At 43.3% G+C, this 21,776-nt stretch overlaps 1 protein-coding gene across 4 annotated transcripts in view; it reads right to left on the bottom strand.

Moving 5' to 3' along the window:
* Positions 1–21,776, bottom strand: part of ULK4 (unc-51 like kinase 4) — a 492,418-nt gene that overhangs the window by 234,918 nt on the left and 235,724 nt on the right. The window lies entirely within an intron of this gene.

Below are 21,776 nucleotides of genomic sequence, written 5' to 3'. Positions count from 1 at the left end.
AGGGGACGACAGAGGATGAAATGGTTGGATGGCATCATTGACGCGATGGACGTGAGTTTGAGTAGGCTCCAGGAGTTGGTAATGGGAAGGAAATGGCAACCCACTCCAGTGTTCTTGCCTGGAGAATCCTAGGGACGGGGGAGCCTGGTGGGCTGCCGTCTCTGGGGTTGCACAGAGTTGGACACGACTGAAGCTACTTAGCAGGGAAGCCTGATGTGCTGCATTCCATGGGGTCACAAAGAGTTGGACACTACTGAGTGACTAAATTGAATTGACATCAGTATTCTCCAGTGTTAGTGGCCTATGAGTTACATCCTCATCTGAATTTAGTATCAGTTTGATGATACCCCTTGTCCCTTCATTTTATTCCACAAACATTTATTGTACATCTAATATCAATTTCTGGGTGAGATGGTAGAACTCCCTAGTATTTAATAAAAGCAACTGGATCAGTGTATTTTTACTGGTAGATCTTCAAATATTTTTTTCAAAAACATCTTAGCATCAATATTGATCCAACTTTATGTCCATTTTCCAAGAAAATCATCTAAAATTTCCCAAGTTTTCAAACATACTGTAACAGAATCATACAGAACTATCTCTCCTGTCTTTACCTATCTTCTCTGAGCTGACTGACATCACCTTTTACACTATCTCCTCCCTCTTCTTGATCAGACTTACCAAAGTCTTCCCTATATTACAGGTCTTTTCAGGGAGCCAGCTTTCCATTTTAGTCAAGAATCTGCACTTGTGACTTTGAGTTGGTCACTACAAATGTACACAATTCCCACTTCCCTCACCTAGATATATAGGAGGATGGCCCTTTCCTGCCCACTCATACTTAGAGTTGCCCCAAAGACTGGCTTTGGCAAACTGGACTCATTTGGACAGAAGTTTTAAGGGCTAGAGAAGGCTTCACTGTCCTATCCTTCCTCTGCCTCGTGACCAGTCTGGAGGGAAGATGCGCCAATAGCCCAGGCCTCAGAATGAGGACATTCAGCAGAGCTGCTCAGAGTCCCTTGATTGAACACACAGTTTTGAAAAGCTCACAAAAAAAAAAAAAAAAATCAATACAGCATCGGGCTCTAAACTGCAGTCAACAGACATGTACATCCCACCAATGGGAGTCACTCTATTTCTTGAGCCTAATCATCTACAAAAGGTCTGCTCTCCAAATATCAATGCCTGGAAAGTTCTATTCTTTAGAAACACAGGTATTAAAGTAGATGTTCATGTTTGACTGTTTCACTGACACCAGTTTAAGAATATTAATGTGGAAGCAGTGGGCTACCACCAATTTCATCTAATTATTCTTACAAATGGTTGGAGGGAAAGGGTGATTAATAAGCACCAAGATGACAAGACATGTTACTCATGATAAAGTAGCTAACGATACAAAGGAAACTTATTCTTGTGAAGAATAAAGACAGTAATAAATCTCGTTTCCATTTGGCAAAATTATACCAGTCCTTGTTCAAAGGCCAGTCTGTCGGAAAATATAGGTCAGTTTTACTAGAGATAAATCCACTGTTCCTTTCATAAACATATTTTTGTGACTACATATGACTTTTTTATGCTCTTGGAGGTATTTTTGGCTTGTTGTAAAGTCAATGCTTCCGTTTTTCCTAGTGCTCACTCGTTGATAAAGGCAGTTTCTTTAAGTACAAAAGCCAACTTTTCAAACTTCCATTACCCCTGAATACTAAGAGCCCAGGACCATACCCTAGCCAATTAAGTCCTGAGACTCCTGGCCTAGAGTCTGCAGAGTCACTGCAGAAGGAGGGACTCTGCCAGCCCCACAGTGCTCCATCTGCAGAAGGGCATAAAGGTGCACTCTGGCTATCAAGAGCCCCCACTAACCTTATCACTGGAAATGCTCAGGGCACAATATCTGATGCAGAGAATACAGACCAAAGATCCTATAAGCAGACGGGGAGACATGGCTCCTTTTCTATTTCAGCCATTATTCAAAACACTTCGTTTTAATTTCTTTGCTATTGATTTTTAAATCATTCATAGACCATGAACTTTGTTCAATATAAAACAGGGGATTTGTTAAAATTTTATTCACTTCTTCCTTCTTGTACCTACAAGAATGCTTCTTACTTAGTTTGAAAGAGAGAAACCATAGAACGTAGTGACTGTACCAACTCAAGGGAACGATGTGGTTCTCTAGGGGAAATCAGACAGTAACTGCTGTGGCCTGGAACTTAATTTCCACAGAAAAACAGTGCTCAAGACCTGAGAAGAGCAGGTGAGATGGTGTGAATGTGAATTAAGCACACTTCTATTAATTTCTATCAAATTGAGCTATTTCACTTCTCTTAGCAACTTTAATAAGATTTGTTTCTGCAGTTCACAACCACATTCATAGCCCACAGGGGATAAGTTATGCTATGAAAAACATCGTTATTTCTTTCAAAGCCAGAGTAGAGAATTATATGAAGGGAGAAGACATCAGGGTAAATATGTGGGGACCCTGGAAGATTAGTGTAAAGAGGAAAGGAACCACAAGTTTGATTCAAAGACCACAGGCCAGAGATGGAGGGGAGGGACAACGCTGATTAAAGGCTGTGTCTTCATTAGATGTTCCTCTAAGATAGCACCTTTCCCTAAAGAGAGTCCCATAGCTCACTAACAAAACAAGGGGTCCACACCACTGACGCTCCAACACATTCAGTAAGGGCAGTGTAAGGAGGGAGGGAAACACTTAATGACCCACAACAGGGCCTCTGGCACAGGGTCAGGGCCCGGGACACCAGCGGCTTCTGTACTGACGGCGGCAGAGCAGCCACGTGAGCCCAAGCATGGACAAGGCAGAGGTGGAAATATACTGATAAGGGACTGCATGCCATGGCCCGTACCTCAAGCCCTCTACCTGTATCGTCTCATTTAATCCTTACCAAAACTCCGAAGTGGCCACAAATCTCCCCTGCTCACAGCTAAGGGCTCTGAGGTTAAGGAGGTGAAGTGTCACTCACCAAAGATCACCAAGCTTCCTGATCGTGAGGCTGGGATTCAATCTAGGAGATGGAAGGTGACCCTTTATCACCAAGCAACACTGTCTAGTGACAACACTGACGGAGCAGGAGGGCGGAGCGCAGGACCTCAGGGTCACTAGTCAGCCCATCCCAGGGTAACCAACACGACACGAGAGCCAGGGACGTAAAGGACTCTGGAGCAGGGGGTGGAAAGAGGACAGAAAGACTGATTTGAGGCTGCTGTTCTAACACTGCCCTCTAACTTCTCTGGCTACAATATGCCCAGCCCTGTGTTACCACCACTGGGACCTCCTGGCTTCAAAAGATCCCTTAATATGGACGGCCTATCACAAGATATGCAACCCAGGAAGCAAGATGTAGGTATATTTGGCAACTACAGGACAGAAAAGAATGAGCGTACCACACCCAAGAATGAAGTTACACAGTGGCCCCACAGTCAACAGTCACAGGACTGAGACACTCAGTGTCAGCACTGGCTGAGGGGCAAGAATGGAAGCTGAGCTCACAGGAGAAGGAGAAGCCAGCACTGCCCTCCCACAAAGACACCCAAGACGATTCTACTGCACTTGAGGATTATGATGAAAATCTTCAACCCCTCCGTCCAGAACCCAATACGGAAAGCTGACCTAATTTGTGTGCCCAACACCACGGTGTGCGGACATTTAATAAACAGGGCACTTGAGAGTTCTAATAAAACATAGCATTTGCCAGTAGAGATAATTAGAATTGAAGCCGCAAAATTCTAGCGTTTGGCAACATAGATGAAACAACTTCATTAAGACGTACAGCTTCAGCAAATGAAAGGCAGGAGAGCACTGGACCCTGAAGAATCAGCCTTCTTGAAACTAATTGCTTCGGTGCTTAAAGAGGACAGCTCTGCAACACCAAGGGCACAGCAAGGAAATGCCGCTGGAAAGCAATCAGCCTTCCCAAAGCGCTCTCACTGTAAACACACGTTAGACTCCATTCCAACACACGAAGGTGGACGTGGCGCTGGAAGACTTCCGATGAAAATGGTGGGCTGGGGTCTCAACAGTCAAGGTAGGAGATACCTCTAACGACCAACAGTAACAATGAGCCACGGTCACCCTCTTCCACCCTTGGTGTGGGCTGGAACTCAAAAGACAACGTATCAGGAGACAAGAACCGATCCTGGGAGGTTAGGAAGGAGCCACCGAAAGAATGAGAAGGAGAAGCACACCCAAATGACACGCACGTGACATCCACGATCTCTCGGAAATGAACACACAGCATATCCCATTCAGTGATCATGTTCAGATAACATTTCAGGGTGGGGAGGGCGGGTGGGCCTATGTTGCTGTACCACCTGTCCCTGGACTGTGCAGGCACTTGCACTTGGTCCAGAGGCGTTGCCACGGGACACAGGGTGGCATCAACCCACGATCCTTTTCGTATCTTCTCCTGCATGGCCAGACTCCTAGAGATCTGGAGCCGGCATCATGGAACCATATACACTACCACATGTAACACAGATAGCCAGAGGGAATTCGCTGTATGACTCAGGGAGCTGAAACCTGGAGCTCTGTGACAGCCTGGAGGGGTGGGAGGAGATTCAAGAGGGAGGGGACATACATATACCTGTGGCTGATTCACGGTGATGGATGGCAGAAACCAACACAATATTTTTAATGTAATTATCCTCCAATTAAAATTTTTTTTTAATTTTTTAAGAAAAAGGAGCCTGCAGAGCACCCAAACAACATTAAGTCCACGTGTGGGGAGAAGGACACTTTCGTATTATTGAGTTTTCCACAAGGCTGTTTCACCAGCAGTGCTAACTCGATGGAATCTAAACTGACCTCGGCTCCTTTGCCCTTCCTCTTCCTCTTTTCTGTTTTCCATTTTAATGAACCCTCCAATCTGCCCGGCTACCCAGCCATGCATCTTAGAATCACCAGAGACGACTGCCTCCACTCTTGTCTCCCACATCCAACCCGCCACAGCAGGCCCCTGGTTTTCCCCAAACCCCTCTTCAATCTGCTTTCCATCCCCACTGCCATCTCTTAATGTGTCTCTATCCCTGACCTCACCGTCCTGACGGCTGACAGCTACTGCTTTCGAAAGCGGGAGAGATTCATCTCCACTCCTGGGGCTGACATCTGGGGCCACGAGGTCTGGGGAGTGAGTGCGCTGGGAGGTTACAGTAGGTCCAGGACAGAGGGAGGGCCATTGATTCCCACAGTACAGTTTGTTCAAAGTCTTGGTGGGATCCCAAGGCCTGAGAGTGGGAGAAAACAACAAGAACTAGGAGATGACAGAGCAAGGCAAATCCAAGGCCTTGGGCACAGAGTAATTTAAAATGAACTCACTCGTGTACCTCATAAATATGTGTGAGTATTAGTCACTCAGTTGTGTCTGACTCTTTGGGACCGCATGGACTGTAGCCTGCGCCAGGGTCCTCTGTCCATGGAATTTTCCCTCATAAATATACACATGGGATTTCCTGGGAAGAAAGGACAGAATTTGGGGGTCCAAAGTGGGCCTGTCTGGGGTGTGAGGGAGCTGGTACTGGGCCTTTGCTTTGCCAGCTGTGAAGCAGTCACCCAGCTCCTCTGCCCTGTGGTTGGGGTTTCGTGGGACTTAGCAGGCTCCGAGGAGACTCGGTGGGGTCGGGGGAGGGGACCCTGGAAGGAGTCTCCTTCATCTGTTGACAAAACCATATGGTGCTCTCAGCCCAAGAGCCTGGCAGCATAAAATTAACTCCCTTCTTTTAGCTGGATCACCCTCCATCTTTCTGGTTAGGGACATGAGAGAGAAGAGTTTCAGATGGATTTTAAATGTGACTGACAGGTACGGTGGAGGCCCTCTGGCCGCAAATAAAAGTTATTATTAGTGATGTGTTCCAGTTGGCGCAGACGGGGGTCTGGGTCAACTGGAGCCATCTGTCAATCAGTGTGCCCACGCGGCTCGAGGGTCCTGGTCTGTGTAACACCCCTGGCAGTGCGCTGCGGACGCCCTTCCAGCAGGTTACCACGTCTCTTAGTTTCCCCAGCCATGCCCTCTCACGTTATTTAGGCTTCCAGCAGGAAGAGTCCATCCTTTGGGCTCCCAGTAGGGCCCAAGGCCTCAAGGCAGATGCAGTTCGCCAGCGCCAATCCTGTTCAGGCGGGAAAACCCTGGCCACGGAGCCAAAGGCAAGTGGCCAGGACCGCACCCCCAGGGATGGAGCGTGTCCCCTTTGTGTGTCTGCCTGCAGTGTTGCCAGACAGGCCCCTCCTGACCCACAACATGCTCTCTGAGCTAAGTACAGGCTGGCAGCAGGGGGGCGGAGGAGAAAGAAAAAATACAAGTGTGCGTCCAGACACAAAACCCTTCCTGCCTTCTTCCAGCATCCCTGCCAAAGAGAAAACAATAATAATAGCAATAAAAAACAATAATGAATGTTTGGCAAACAGATTTATTCTTAAACATTCAGGCCAGATGTCACTGCTGTGGCTGGGGGTGGCAGGGGAGGCCACCTTTCTCGTGTCGCCTGACGTTTCCACCACCATCCTGTGCCTGCCTTCATCACAGCACCTGCCACAACCCCTTGACTGTTGTTCATCCATTCCTGGCTCAACGCTGAGCCCTCTGGGGGCAGAATTGGGACTTTTAGCCAGGTCTCCAGAGCCAAGGTATACAGCGGCCTCTAGTAAATTACAGAAACGCTCCATGTTGCTTATATGATGAACACAGCTGGGGAAGCGATATACGGCTTGTGGGGTGCTCCTTTGAGAAACGAACTTGTCAGCGACTAGCAACTGCCTTCAATCAAGCAATCAATACATATTTATGGAGCACCTAAAATTTGCTATTTAATGGTGTGAAACAGAACTATACAAGGATAAAAAATGATCTCTCTCAAAATGTTTTCAATCAGTATCTTATTTACTTTTGAATAATGTTTGCAATAAGGGAAACATTCAGTCTTTTGACTTCAAATGAAATTCATAAGAATCTCTCACCTTCTGCGTATGTATTAAGTACTCATGAAGCACTTGCATCCACATGGAAAATGTACACTCTGAAATTTTGAAAGACCTTAACACAGTTTTAATAAGACCCTCCATTAAAGGTAACTGCTCACCAATACAAATAAGTGTCCCATTTGAAAGAAAGAAAGTATTACATAAGGCAAAAATGAATGAAAAGATCAGCACACAGAATTATCAAAAGACAGTTTTCAACTATAGATCTCTTGACTATGGGAGTTTTCCATGTGTTGGTATCATAGATCCCGTCTCAAAGTAGTACTAGTAAGTCCTACAGGAAAAAGAAATTAGTGGGAATTGACTGGAAGCTTATTAAACCTACGGTTTTGAGGCACATAAAGGAACAATGCAATAAGCAAAAAGAAAACTGAGCTGAAAAAAAAAAAAAAAAGAGCTTCTTGGCCTGCCCCATTATTCACCAGCTGGCAAACCTGGAACAAAGCAAGAATCATACTACCAGACTTTGGAAGAATCTGAGAGAATTTTCTAGGTCAATCATTTGATTTTAAAAAGAAAGAAAGAGAAGCCCTGAGAAAAGAACAGAGGAACAGAGCCTGGACTTAAACTCAGAAGTGCGTCTTCCTCTTCCATTACCTCATTTTGCCCTCACCACTTGAAAAATCAAACCAGGGAATGGATAAGGAAGAAGTGGTACATATACTACTCAGCCATAAAAAAGAATGAAATAATGTCATTTGCAGCAACATGGATGCAACCAGAGATCATCATACTAAGTGAAGAAGTCAGAGAAAGACAAATATATCACTTATTTATGGCACAGATGAACCGATCTATGAAACAGACTCTCAGACATAGATGACAGACTTGTGGCTGCCAGGGGCTGGGGAGGCACAGAGGGAGAGTTTGGGGTTAGCAATATGCAAACTATTTATATAGACTAGAGAAACAACAAGGCCCATACAGTAGGTATAGTACAGGGAACTACATTCAATATCCTATGATAAATCATAATGGGAAATAATACAAAAAAGAATGTATATATAATTGAATCACTTTGTTGTACAGCAAAAAAAATGGCACAACATTGTAAATCAACTATACTCTAATAAAAATAACAAAGATCACATCAGGGTATGGAGAATCAAGGAGGGAGCTTTTAAAACGGATAAAATTTGTGTGCACACTGCACAAGTAATACTTGAAGCATTGCTGCCAGGGGCTGTAGACTCAGTTGTCCTTAACACCTTCTTTGACAGGTCAGCTCTTATCCTTGAACAGCAAGTGGTAGGCGGGCTACCAATGAGCAAATGAGAAACCTTAACAAAATGCCTAGTGACCCAAGGCCCCCAAAGCAAATACTTCCTGGATCTGATAGGATTTTTCAACCAGCTTTTGTTGCAGAGGGCCATTTCTAAAGAGAAGATAGAAGAACCAAGCCACTTCACATAGCATAAGTGTTCAACAAGGAGCACCTTTTCCCCAAAAGTTATTCTGAGCATGTAACAAATCAGACACCAGGGAAACTCCAAACATATATATGTGATGTTCAAAATCAGTAGCATAAGGCAGTCCAGATCTCTGCCACTCACCCCAGAGTTTGCTGCACTGGGTATTTTATGCATGCTCACACTTCTGTTATCAATCTCCATAATAGAGGGCAATCAGTTTTCCTTTTCTTAAACTCTAGTTAAAAACAGCAATACTTGTATAAACACATTGGAAAATTCGATAAGCTCATTTTGGGCCACACAGTGATAAAAACTATAACATCTTGGAGAATAAATTGGCAGCATGCAATGGGATGAAATCATTTCAGGAATTTTTCATCTTCTAAATGGGATTTTGTGCCCTTATTGGCATTTAAAAAAATTAACTGGAGTTGGAAGATTCCCTAGATTCAAGCATAAACTGGGCAATGTTAGCGTGGGTCATGCTGGACCACCATAGGGGGATCAAAGGGTCTTTTGCTGGGTAAAGGTTTGAGAGAAAGGATCAATAACCAGCAGACCCTGAACATAAGCAGGGCATGGGCTGGGCAACAGGAAGTGCCAGGAGACTGACCAACTTGACCAGGGGAGAAAGTGACGGTAAACTGGTCAGTGTCCATGTCTGAAGTCGAAGAGAATGAGAACTTAAATTAATTCTATACGCCAAGCCAGACTGGAGGTCTAAGAGCCTTGAGACATCAGCCAACCCTCACCTTTATTATCTATTCTGGGACAAACACCCTTGGCAGCCCTGGTTCTATGCGGAGTGCCCATTTGGTCATGGCATTGATTCTGCATGAGTGCAACAGTCCCACCAGTCCAGGAGAAGTCTCTGGAGCTCAGGAATGAGGGAGTGAGGAGGAGGGGAAAGGGAAAGCTATGGTGTTTTCATATTTTTAACTCCTACAGCTCAATAAACGAACTTCAGCTTGAAGGGCTTAGATGTCAAATTGGCATCATTAAATTTTTCTCATGCAAGTCTAAGAAAAAAAAAAAATGGAAATCAGAATGAGTCCTAAGAACAAGGGGAGGGTAGAAGGATGGGAGGGAGGGCAGATAGAAGGGAGACAGACTAGGGAGGGAGAGAGGATGGGAAGGAAGAAAGCAGAGTCAGAAAATATTTTCCCAAGAAGAAAAGTGAACCCAGGCAGGCTGAGCTGGGGGTGTAAGCCCTTGTCTGCAAGTGTCAGATCGAGAAGTCTTTGCATCACCAGGCAGCTGCTCACCTCCAACCGGAATGAAAAGTGAGTCATAGGACCAGCACAAGTCCAGCCTCTGGGTGCCCCCCAGTAAACCCTGCCAGTGTTTCAGAGAGAGGAGCACAGAGACAGAGCTCTTGTCCTTGCAAGAACCCTTTACTCCTGTTGGGATGCACATCATGAACTTGTCTTGGCGTACGGTGAACAAGGAAGGGGTGCTTATCTTTGGGAGATGCCCCTGGGCTTCAGAGGCACATAGAGCCCATTCTTGGAAGCCTGGATTTCATTATTTGCCAGGCTTACTGGCTAAACTCAGAATCTCATCTCTCAGAGCACAAGTAGCAGGTTAAGCTAACCAACAACCCAATACAAATGTTTAGGAGGCAGGAGAAATCATTCACGGAGCTCCAGTTCTGAACATTTCACATTAACTATGCTCTGGAGTTCAACAAAACGTGGGCCCTGCTCCCAGCAGGGCTCTGCCTTCCACCAGAGAGGCCGAGAGCAATGACTCTGAGCCACGTCGTCCAAGTCACTGTCACCAGATCCGACAAGGGCAGAGAAAGAGGCAAAACCTCAGACAGCTGGAAACACACTGCCTAAAGCCATACAGATGACAGGGAGCCTTTCCCCTAGGGCGGCTCTGAGGGGCAGAGTGCCCAGCGGCTGCCTCATCAGGTGCAGGGCTGTGAGCTCCACTGGAAGCCAGCAGCAGCAGGGGCCGGGGGAAGGGAGGCAAGCACTGCCTTCTGCGGATGCAGATAGATTCCCGGGAAGAAATGATCCACGTGGAGACTCAAGCTAAGGTCTTTCTGTTCCCTAACATACCCAATGCTACGTCTTTACAGATGAATGAGAGGTTAAACAACATCAAATGATAACAATTTCTAAGCTTTGTGATTATAATCCAACACCGTTCTGCACCATCTTAAATATTTCTCGGTGGATTATGGCCAAGATCAAACCAGTCAATCCTAAAGAAAATAAACCCTGAATATTCATTGGAAGGACTGATGCTGAAGCTCCAATACTCTGGCCACCTGATGTGAAGAGTCAACTCATTAGAAAAGACCTTGATGCTGGGAAAAATTGATGGCAGGAGGAGAAGGGGACAACAGAGGATGAGATGGTTGGATGGCATCACCAACTCAATGGACATGAGTCTGAGAAAGCTCTGGGAGACGGTGAAGGACAGGGAGGCCTGGCGTGCTGCAGTCCATGGGGTTGCAAAGAGTCAACATGACTGAGCAACTGAACAACAAATGCAAAGAACACTCAACCAGTTTTAGCGCTAGACTGGCATCCCCCATCCACCCATCCCCAGAACGCTCACTGATCAATCCAAGAACAACATAAAGTTGTGATATAAGGTGGAAAGAAAAATCCTCAGAATCTTGCTTTTCTTTAGACCCCTAAAAGGATCCCACAGAGCAGAACTCAGCTGAGTTACTATGAAGACCAACTTTGACACATAAATGTTGGAAGGGAGGGAGAAAAGAGTAAGTTTATGAATTACTGTCCTCTTAATCACAGGGTTTTATAACACAGAGAACAAAACTAACTTGAGAATAAATGAATGATTCTAAGATACCACACTGAAGGAAAACAGGTTTTAATGTGACACTGCATAAATTTTAAAACATACCAATTCATACAGTCACACAGACACACACAAAACTATGTTTACCAAGTACTATGTGAACCATTTGTTGGTTATTCATCATTTTGAGTAGTCTGCCCAACTGATAACCTCCTGTATTACAGAAATAGAGTATATTATTTTGAAGAAGGTAAAAAATGAAAAATCTCCTCCACACACAACTGAATGTCACTCCTTCAACAATCTGTACTGAAGACCAATATATGCCAGGCCTGCCCTGGATCCTGATGAAGTGCCCCAAACGTGCCCCAAGACACCTGCCACTGGGTAGCTGCCCATCCAGTGGGTGGCCAGGGCAGACAGAACAGGCCAAGGGGCAGTGTGCCACGTCGAAGCAAGTCCTGCTCTTAGCACCCCAGGAAGTGAGACCTTGAAAACCTGAGATGATGAGAGAAGACTTTAGGAAGGAGATTTTAGAATGGAGCTGGGCAGGAAGAAACAGCGGCCTTGGGGAGGTCTAGAACCTGAGGAAGAGCAGAGACCCTGTGACTTAGGAACATGCAGTTGAGAGACATCAGATGTTACAAGCACACACTAAGGCTGATCACTCTCAACACTCAGCTAAGAGTGCTACCATATGTAACATGCGCTCATGCCCAGCCCTGCCTGATTCTTTGTAACCCCTGGACTGCAGCCCACCAGGCTCCATTGCCCATGGAAGTTTCCAGGCAAGAATACTGGAGTGGGTTGCCATTTCCTCCTCCAGGCGATCTTCCCGACTCAGGGATTGAATCTGCGTTTCATGTCTCCTGCACTGGCAGGCGCATTCTTTACCACTGAGCCACCTGGGAAGCCCCTAGACTTTTGCAATCCACACTAAATTTTGCTTTATACTAAGTGCCCAGGATACTGATTTCTTGAGAATTCATTGGAATTAAAAGCAAACTAGAAATACACTGTCACAATGACTCATGGATATAAGTTACATCATCTCTGCACACAGTGGGGAGGAGTGGTGACATGTCACCCTCATGGGCAGCTCACAGGGCTCACTCCAGCTCAGCTCAGCTCAGCTCTGATCATCCTTCATCACCTGGCCTCTACCCTGTGGACCTCTGACTTCAGACCAAGTCTAAATTCACTACATTCTACCTCTCTGGCTGGAAAGGTCAATTCTCACCCTTTAGTTACGGGAAACAGAGGTGGCAATTCCTTCTGGAGGTTTTTTAAGGCAAATGGATTCCTAACCGTCCTTCGACCATGAGCAGAAGGCTAACACTACTATTGATTCTGTTACTATATACAAATATGATTTAGCCGTGGATACACTTGATGGTACAGGGATAACCAGAGGGATTCTTATGAATTCTCAGACTCTCTGCACTTCAGGGACAATCATCAGTATGTCTGAGTTTTTGTTTTCAACTATAACACCCAACTTCTGTCTGAAAACTCTCAGATAACGATACATACGGCTTTCAAGAGATGAGGTTAGAAAGAGGATATATGATATTCTGGATGTGAGATGCCGATATCAAATAGCAGAAATGAAAGAAGAACATATTATTAGCTATTTTTGTTTTTTAATGGAACTTGCCCGCTTCTGTGGGCTCCCCAGAAATGCCTCAGAGTTGCGCTGTAGCCGGAAGCCTAAATGAGGTCTCAGAAAAGATAATGGAGCTTTAATGATGGAAATAGTAAGAAAATTAAATCTAATCATGTTCCATTAAGCATACTCTTAGCTCCCATTTTTACCAAATTATTTTATTATGATTTTGCCTCTATTGAAACAACCTTTTACAGCAATTTGATTTGCAAGCATAAACAAGTCTCGTTTATTTTCTACTACGAAACCCAGTGGGATTAATAAGATGAGATGGATCATCTAAAATTTTACCCATTCTGGCAATCAGGAAGTAACCATTCAGAGAGATGAATACTTTTATATTTATTTGGGAGGAAAATGTTACACTCTAATTAGAGTCATATTCAACAGTAATGTATTACCTGCTTAGACAACGTTCAGCCAGGCAGCTCCTCCTGGACCAGACTTGAAAGGGAGCCACAGTCATCCCCCCATCGGGAGCTGGTGGCTCCCACACTACTGGCCACTTCACCCTCTCAGGCTTTCAGCCCCCACGCCTGCCCTCCCTCTGCTCTGTGATGCGCTGCTATCCCGTTCAGAGTCTTGTGTTATTAATGACCAGACGTGCAGGACTGTTTGCTTCCAGGGAAACACTCCTGCACAGCCATCTAGTTGTGAGTCCTCGAGTGCATGAGTTGTGAACAATCACACGATCTGCTGAGGGGCACGCAAATGACTATCAACAATCACGCGTCCTGTCATGGGACACTGCAGAGGAAGATGGGAGAGGCTGTTCATTCTGGACTCTGCAGAGAACAGAAGTGCCTGTCCAAATAGGCAGGCGGGGTTTCAAATATTCTTTCCAAAGCATGTTTATTTGCACAATGTGTCATGATGAAAAAGATATAAAGCTTAACTAGAATCACAATTTGCTAATTAAATGAGTCTCTGGGCCAAATCCTGATGGACACTATCAAGAAATAAAGAATTTGGGAGGAAAAATTCTTATTTAGAAAGAATGGCATCCATGGAAGAAGAGGTTGGGGGAACAGTATATGATCACCAGACATAAATTTATACCAGTTTTCTATTCTAACTTTGTATTAAGGTCTGAAGAGAAACAACAAAAAACATAAAAGACAGGATAACAAGGAAACAATTTTAACTAGAGATCACAAAATGTAATAAGTTCATAATTACTAATATGCAAACACCCAAGGGACCTCCCTGGTGGTCCAGCGGCTACCACTCCACACTCCCAATGCAAGGGGGCCGGGTTCGATCCCTGGTCAAGGAACTTGATCCCACATGCCACAGCTGAAGTTCCCACATGCCCTAACAAAACCCAGCAAAGCCAAACAAATACACAAAAATAAATACTTTCAAAAATATGTAAATACCCAATAACATTGCAACAACTTCCAGAAATCAGGAGAAATGAAGACAAAGACACTAATAATATGTTACTACAGACCACCTCCTTTCATCTAAGTTAGGACACCGGTGTGGCCATGCACAACAACACGCTCCATGAGCTGTATCTTAGAGCTGTCATGTCAATTTCTAAACTCTACAGAGAATGAGAGAACAATTTTCAAGCGTACACAGAGAATTCATGAAAATTCACCATAGCAGCCAGAAAGAAAATGTCGATAAATTTTGCCCCAAATAAAAATTCTTCAGTGCTATTATTCAATACTATTAATTAATTTAAAAACCAAACAAGTTTTTCTTACATGCCATTTTTAAACCCTTGAGGGAAATATAGACCCAAACTGCAAAGTTTTATGAAAATAATGGTAAAGAAAACATAAAATATTAGTATCTATGGAATACTGCTCAATTTATCAGAGGGAAATATGCAGCATTAGATAGCTACAACAAAGAAAAATATACATATACTCAATGTTTAAAAGCTAAGGAAAACATGAAGTTACCCAGACAAAGCAAAAGGATGAAATTCAAAAAGATAAAAGAATTTAATGAATGAGGATACTTCTGTCTCAGGTAGGATATAATATGTCACACAGACCAAAAATATCACCTTAAAACAACTAGAAAACTCCAGAAAAATTACAAAATCAAATTTGTACAGATAACAGAGAGCTACAAGAGCACCAAGAAGTGAACTAAAATTCCAGAAAGTAGGAAACTTTTCCAGGATGAACTGATGTCTCCAAATACTTTCCTCCCAGGGGCTTTGCAGGTTCTGGATGATGGCTGAAAGTTAGTTCAGTACCTACTAAAGGCATGAGAAACCAGCAACAATTTTAAACGTTGTACAGGGCTGGAATGACAAATGTGAAACTTGGGAGACCTCAAATGCAAAAGCAATATCCCCAGAAGACATCTGATGGATTCTGAAACTGCACAAGGCTAGTAAGCTGCATAGAAAGTCTGTAAAGACCAAGCAAAATTTCCCACAGTCAGTGGTACAGGCATAACTCAGAGCTACTGCATGTTCAGTTTCTGACTATCACCAAAAAATACAAATACCACAATGAATCAGGTCACACAAATTTTTTTGGTGTAACAGGGCATGTGGAAATCATTCATGCTACAGTCTATTGTGCAAAGCATTATGTCTTAAAAAAAGCCAATCCATTTCCTTAATTTTAAAATACGTTGTCACCAAAAAAATGCTAACCACTATCTGAACCTTCAGCAAGGCATCATCTTTTTGCTGGTGGAGGGCGTGGCCTTGATGTTGATTGCTGCTGACTGGTCATGACTGTGGTTGCTGAAGGTCGGGGTGGCTGTGACAATTTCTTAAAATGACAATGAAGCTTTGCAGCATCATTGGATTCTCCCATTCACAAACGATTTCTCTGTAGCTTGCCATTCTGTTTTGGGAGCATTTTACCCACAACTGGAGTCAGTCTTCTCAAACCCTGCTACCCCTTTATCAACTAAGTCCTCTATTGTCATTTAACAATCTTCTCAGCATCTTCACCAGGAGTAGATTCCATCTCAAGAAACCACTTTCTCTGCTCACCCACAAGGAGAACTTCTCAGCTGTGGAAGTTTAATCATGAGATTTGCAGCAATTCTATCACATCTCCAAGCTCCACTTCTAGTTCTCTTGCTGTTTCTGCTACATCAGCAGTTACTTCTCCCACTGAGTCATGAGCTCAGTGGGAACCATCCATGAGGGTTGGAACCAACTTCTTTCAAACTCCTGTTCATACTGGTATTTTGACCTCTTCCCATGAATCATGAACGATCTTAATGGCATCCAGAGTGGTAAATCTTTTCCAGGTTTTCAAATGACTTTTGCCCAGACGCTTCAGAAGGATCACTACCTATGGCAGTTACAGCCCCTATGAAATGCCTTTTATAAAGAATAAGACTTAAGATGATGTTCACAAGGGGTCTCAGCAGGGCTACAGTCAAGGTGTTGAGAGGGCCAAGTTCCTTCTGGACGCTCAAGAGGAAAATCTCCTGGGATCAACCAGGTTCTAAAGGCCTCCTGCATTTCTTGGTTTATATTTCCTTTTTCGCATCACTCCAACCTCTGCTTTTACCATCATACCTCCTTTTCTGACTCTACTGCCTCCCTTCTTCCCTTATAAAACCTTTGTGATTACACTGGACCATCCAGACACTCCCCTAGTCTCTCCATCTCAAGAGCCCTCACCCCATCTGCAAAGTCCCTTTTTATCATGCACGCATACTTGGTCACTGAGTCATGTCCAACTCTTTGCAACACCATGAACTGTAGCCCGCCAGGCTCCTCTGTCCATGGGCTTTCCCAGGCAAGAATACTGGAGTGGGTTGCCGTTTCCTCCCCCAGTGGATCTTTCCCACCCAGGGATCCAACCTGTGTCTCCTAAACTGGCAGGCAGATTCTTCACCACTGAGCCACCTGGGAAGCCCGCCCCCCTTGCCATAAAGGGTAACATATTCACAGGTCCTGAGGACTAGGAAGCAGATGCCTTGGGGCTGGGGAATATGACTGCCAACCACAGCAGAAGGGGAGGAATAGCTATGGGTCAGCAACTATCAGAGTCTGCCATCCTCTATCCATATTCCCGGCCCCCCTCCCACTCATCAGGTTCATTCCCTCCCCTCTACAAGTGTCATAAAGGAAAGGAAAACAAGTGCTTTCTTTGCATTTGACTATGAAAAAAATGATTGTCTTCCAAAAACAAAAGTAAGTAAATAAAGACTTAAAAGTTGAAATTACTCCTTGATCCATGGGCTGCAGAATCGATGTTGTGTTAGCAGGCATGACAACAATGTTAATCTGGTTGTACATCTCCATCAAAGCTCTTGGGTGACTAGGTGCATTGTCAATGAGCAGTAACGTATTTTGAAATGAACATTTTTTTCCTGAGATCTCAACAGTAGACATAAAAAAATTTAGCAAATCACATTGGAAACAGATGTGCTGTCATCCAGGCTTTCCCGCTGCATTTATAGAACACAGGCAAAAGATTTAGCCTAATCCTTAAGGGCCCAAGGATTTTTGAAATGGTAAATGAGCACTGGCTTTGACTTAAAGTCACCAGCTTCATCAGCTCCTAACAAGACAGTCTGTCTGTCCTTTGAAGCTTTCAAGTCAGGCACTGACTTCTCTCTAGTTATGAAAGTCCTAGATGACATCTTCTTCCAGGAGAGGCTGTTCTGTCTACGTTGAAAATCTATTGATTCTTTTGGGTAACCTGCTGCACCTTCTACAACAGCACTTGCTGGTTCATCTTGCACTTCTGTGTTACAAAGATGTTAAACCCCATAAACCATCTCTGCTAGCTTCAAATTTTTCTTCTGCAGCTTTCTCACCTCTCTCAGCCTTCCTCAAACTCAAGAGCATTCGGGTATGACTCTGGGTTAGGCTCTGGTTTAAGGGAATGTTGTCGCTAGTTTCATCTTCCATCCAGACCATTCATACATTCTCCACATCAGCAATTAAGCAGCTTGCTTTCTTAGCATTCATGTGTTCGGTGGAGAAGCACTTCTAATATTCTTCAGGAACTTTTCCTTTCGTTCACAACTTGGCTAACTGTTTGACAAGAGGCCCAACTTTCAACCCATCACAGGGTTCAGTACGCTTTCCTCACTAAGCTCAGTCATGTCTAGCTTTTGATTTAAAGTTGAGAGATGAACTTTCACCTGAACACTTAGAGGCCACTGTAAGATTATTAACCTAACTTCAGGATTGTTTTCTCAGGGAACAGAGAGGCTTGAAGAGAGGGAAAGAGATGGGGGAGCCACTGGTCACTGGAGCAGTCAGAAGACAAACAACATTTTATCAATCAAGTTTACGATCTTCCATGTGCATGGTTGGTGATATCCCAAAACAATTACAACAGCAACAGCAAAGATCACTGATCACTGTAACAAGTAAAATAACAAAAAAAGTTCGAAATAGTGTGAGGATGACCAAAATGTCACACAAAGACAGTGAAGTCAGCTAAAAGAAAAAATAAATGCTACTGGGAAAATGGCGCTGATAGACTTGCTCCTCACCAAGTCCAGACTTTTATTCTCTAATTCTGTTTACATTTGATTGAAATTTTATTTCCACAATTATCACTTTTTGTTTCCCTGCTGAACTTTTTCAATCTCTTTTCTGATCATCCACTTTTGTATTAATAAAACAACCCGTGGGTTTATCACTGGGAGATGATGAGGATACACAACTACACTTTTGCTGTCTAAGCCTGAACTGACATACAGTGACAAACCACCAACAGACTTTGCGATAGGCCACTCATCGTCTTGTAGCATCTGTTATTCACTTAGTGAAGTGTTGATTACAGAGCCAGCAGAGAATTGTGTACTTAATGCAATTGCTCACAGTTTATATACCACCATAAGTGAAATCTCAGTTGTTGCTAGGAAACTGGAGTTACTTAACTAAACCATGGTAATTAAAATTCATGCATACTGGAATCATGCAAAAGAAATTTACTTCATATCTAAAACAGAAATGATACAGAGAGACACACACCCTGACCTTCTCCAGGGGATCTTCCCAACCCAGGGACTGAACTCAGGTCGCCCGCATTGCAGGTGGATTCTTTATCATCTGAGCCACCAGGGAAGCCCAGAAACAAACACAGAGTACACTAAATGTTAAGTCCAATTATCTCTGGGTACACGGTTATAGCTATTTTCTATTCTTTGGGCTTTTCTGTGTATTTTAGTTTTTATACAGTGAAGATCTAAATCTAACACTTGTACAAAAAGGAAAATCAATTATTTTATGTAAAGGACAACAGTAAGTGGTGCTAGTGGTAAAGAACCCGCCTGCCAATGACATAACAGACACAGGTTCGATTCCTGCCTGGAGAAGATCCCCTGGAGAAGGGAACAGCAATCCACTCCAGTATCCTTGCTTGGAAAATTTCATGGACAGAGGAGCCTGCCAGGCTGCAGTCCATGGGGCTGCAGAGAGTAGAACATGACTGAAGCAACTTAGCACACACAGTAAGTGTTTTCAACTGGTGATCTAGGGTGTTATTGTTTTCTGGTATAGAACACGTCGAGTTTTAAACTCATACAAACCAGCAGAGATCAGAACATGACGATTTTTTTTCATGATTTTCCTTAGGTAAATACTGATTAAATGTCACAGTGACTAATTGATCAAATGCCAGTAAATATGTTCTAGTTTATTTCCTTTTCCAGTGAACAGACTATCACATTTACTTCCTCTTTCAAGTTCTTTGACTCCTAAAGCAGTGATGGGTTTCATAAATATACTGTAACATTTAACAAGGGTGGGGGGGAGTCATTGCTCATTGCTCTACATATTTGCATCATAAAAATTATCTGGCTTAAATTATTTCTGCTCAATAATATAAGTGCAGCGAGTTTGCCTGAGAAAACATCAAAGGAAAAACGTGGATGTGTGCATGTCAACAAGTATGCAAACATGTACATACTTTGTACACGCATGGTCAAGGCACAAAACAACACAATGCAACAGAAACTCGTACCACCCTTGGCTTGGCTTAGGAGTTTATCAAACTCTATCCATAGATCATGGCAAGTGTTTTACCCTAGAATGGCCCCTCAATTTGAAATGTAAAAGAGGAAATACATGCAGAAATAACACTGTACAAAATAATATTACCATTAAGTTGATTACTTACACAATTGTTTTCTGGTAGACTCATTAACAGGCCCACCCTAGTTTTTTGGTGAGTGTATTTTTCTTAAGCAACTAATATCACAAATTTCATTAACGATGGACAAACCAGCCACACACAAAAAAGTACATTCAGTCGCCACTGAGTAATACAGTGCACTGCAAAACGTGAATGTTGCCACAGGGCACTAAAGTCCAAATTTGTTTTCTCTTTTCAACTGAACCCAAGTCATGCATGCAAGATACAAGTCAAACTGCATGAGTCAGTTGACATTTTTCATTTGGGTGGGTGGGGGGGCATTTCCCAAGAATTAACCATTAGCACTGACAATGACTCCATGTAAGTGGGATTTTAATGTCTCATCTATTAGCAAACAATGTGGTCCTCTAGGTAGCACATCAATTCCAAGGCTTCATCATAAGGAATTCATTACAAATACTGACATATGGAACATTCTATGAAGATACTGAACAGATTAAATTCTTCCTGGGAAGACATCATTCATCTCTAGGTCATAAACCATTCTGCAGCTAGACTGACCTAAAGAAAAGTATGCTGGCATAATAAAAGGTAAGGAATTTTATTTACAGATCGGTTTTGGGAAGGGGCCACTGTAATGCCAATCTCAGTAGAACAAAAGGTTCCCCAATGATATGCTTTCTGTCTCCCTACCCATCCTCATTTCCACGGACTAGTGTCTCATATAATGGATGTTTCCGTTTCTCTCAGAAACAGTGAGTCACATAACAATCCCTTAGAAGAAACAACAGGCTTGTGTTACTGAACTTTTTCTTGTAGACCCCAACTGCCTAGGTTCTAATGAGGAAAGTTTTCTAAAAAGGACATCTCTGAAAAGTCCCTGCAGAGAAATCAGACATCTTGGTGCCTCTCTTAATCCATTCCAGTGGTGATAATAATAATCATGGAGGAGGAAAGGGCAATCCTGGAAATGTGCTAGTCTTCTCTCCCCAACAGGAACTGGCACAACAGCGTAGATTTCAATGCCTCATCTCATTTGAGCAAAACCATTATTACTCATTAAATACGTAAGGCTGACAGAAAGGATACAAATGAAAATTAGAAAAAGAATGCAGAGACTGACACATTATCCTCATTTCTACATTCATAACATAATTACTGAGCATCTATTCTGTCACCAGATGCTATTCTTGTGCTAACCATATTCATACTATAATCTCATGTCCAGGGAAGCCCTGACCTACAGTGGCTGTAGAGTTGAGTCGTCATAGTGTGAGAAAGTAATTCCTCATATGCCACTAAAAGTCTATTCATTGTTCTTCCTAAGAAAGCCAGAATTTATGGAACTTAAATTACCTTAAGAGAGAAGGTCCAGGTTTTTACTTTTCTATAAAGTTGAGTTTTAGTAAAAATATATAATAGTACTAAAACATCTGAAGAGGAAGAATGAGGAAAAGATGAAGTGAAAGTCTAAATTTTTAAGTGTGGAACTTTCACTAAAATAGAGGTTAAATAAATTTAAGTGGGCAAGAAAGTTTGGGACGAGACCTGAATATGCATATCTCTTCACCTCATGTTAAAAGTGGCTTCTTCCAAACCGTGGAGATGGATGGGCTACTTACAAAACAGGGCAGAAATGAATATTCAATATTCAATAGTAACAGAGACAGCAGACTAAGGGTGAACAACATAGACTCTGCAGCAAGAGGGAACCAAGTCTTACTAGCCTGTGATCCTGGACAAGTACTTAACCTCTCTGTGCCTTCTCGTTCTTCACTGCTACAGTCAGGGACCGGAGAGGAGGAAAGCTGCTTCATAACGTTGTTAGGAGGATTAGACGTCACCATGCATAAAGTACCTTGTATATACCAAAC

This window comes from Oryx dammah, unplaced genomic scaffold, assembly GCF_014754425.2.
Source record: "Oryx dammah isolate SB20612 unplaced genomic scaffold, SCBI_Odam_1.1 HiC_scaffold_9, whole genome shotgun sequence".
Taxonomy (NCBI): Eukaryota; Metazoa; Chordata; class Mammalia; order Artiodactyla; family Bovidae; genus Oryx; species Oryx dammah.
Note: the sequence above shows the minus strand (reverse complement) of the source record. Positions and strands in the feature narration are given on the sequence as shown.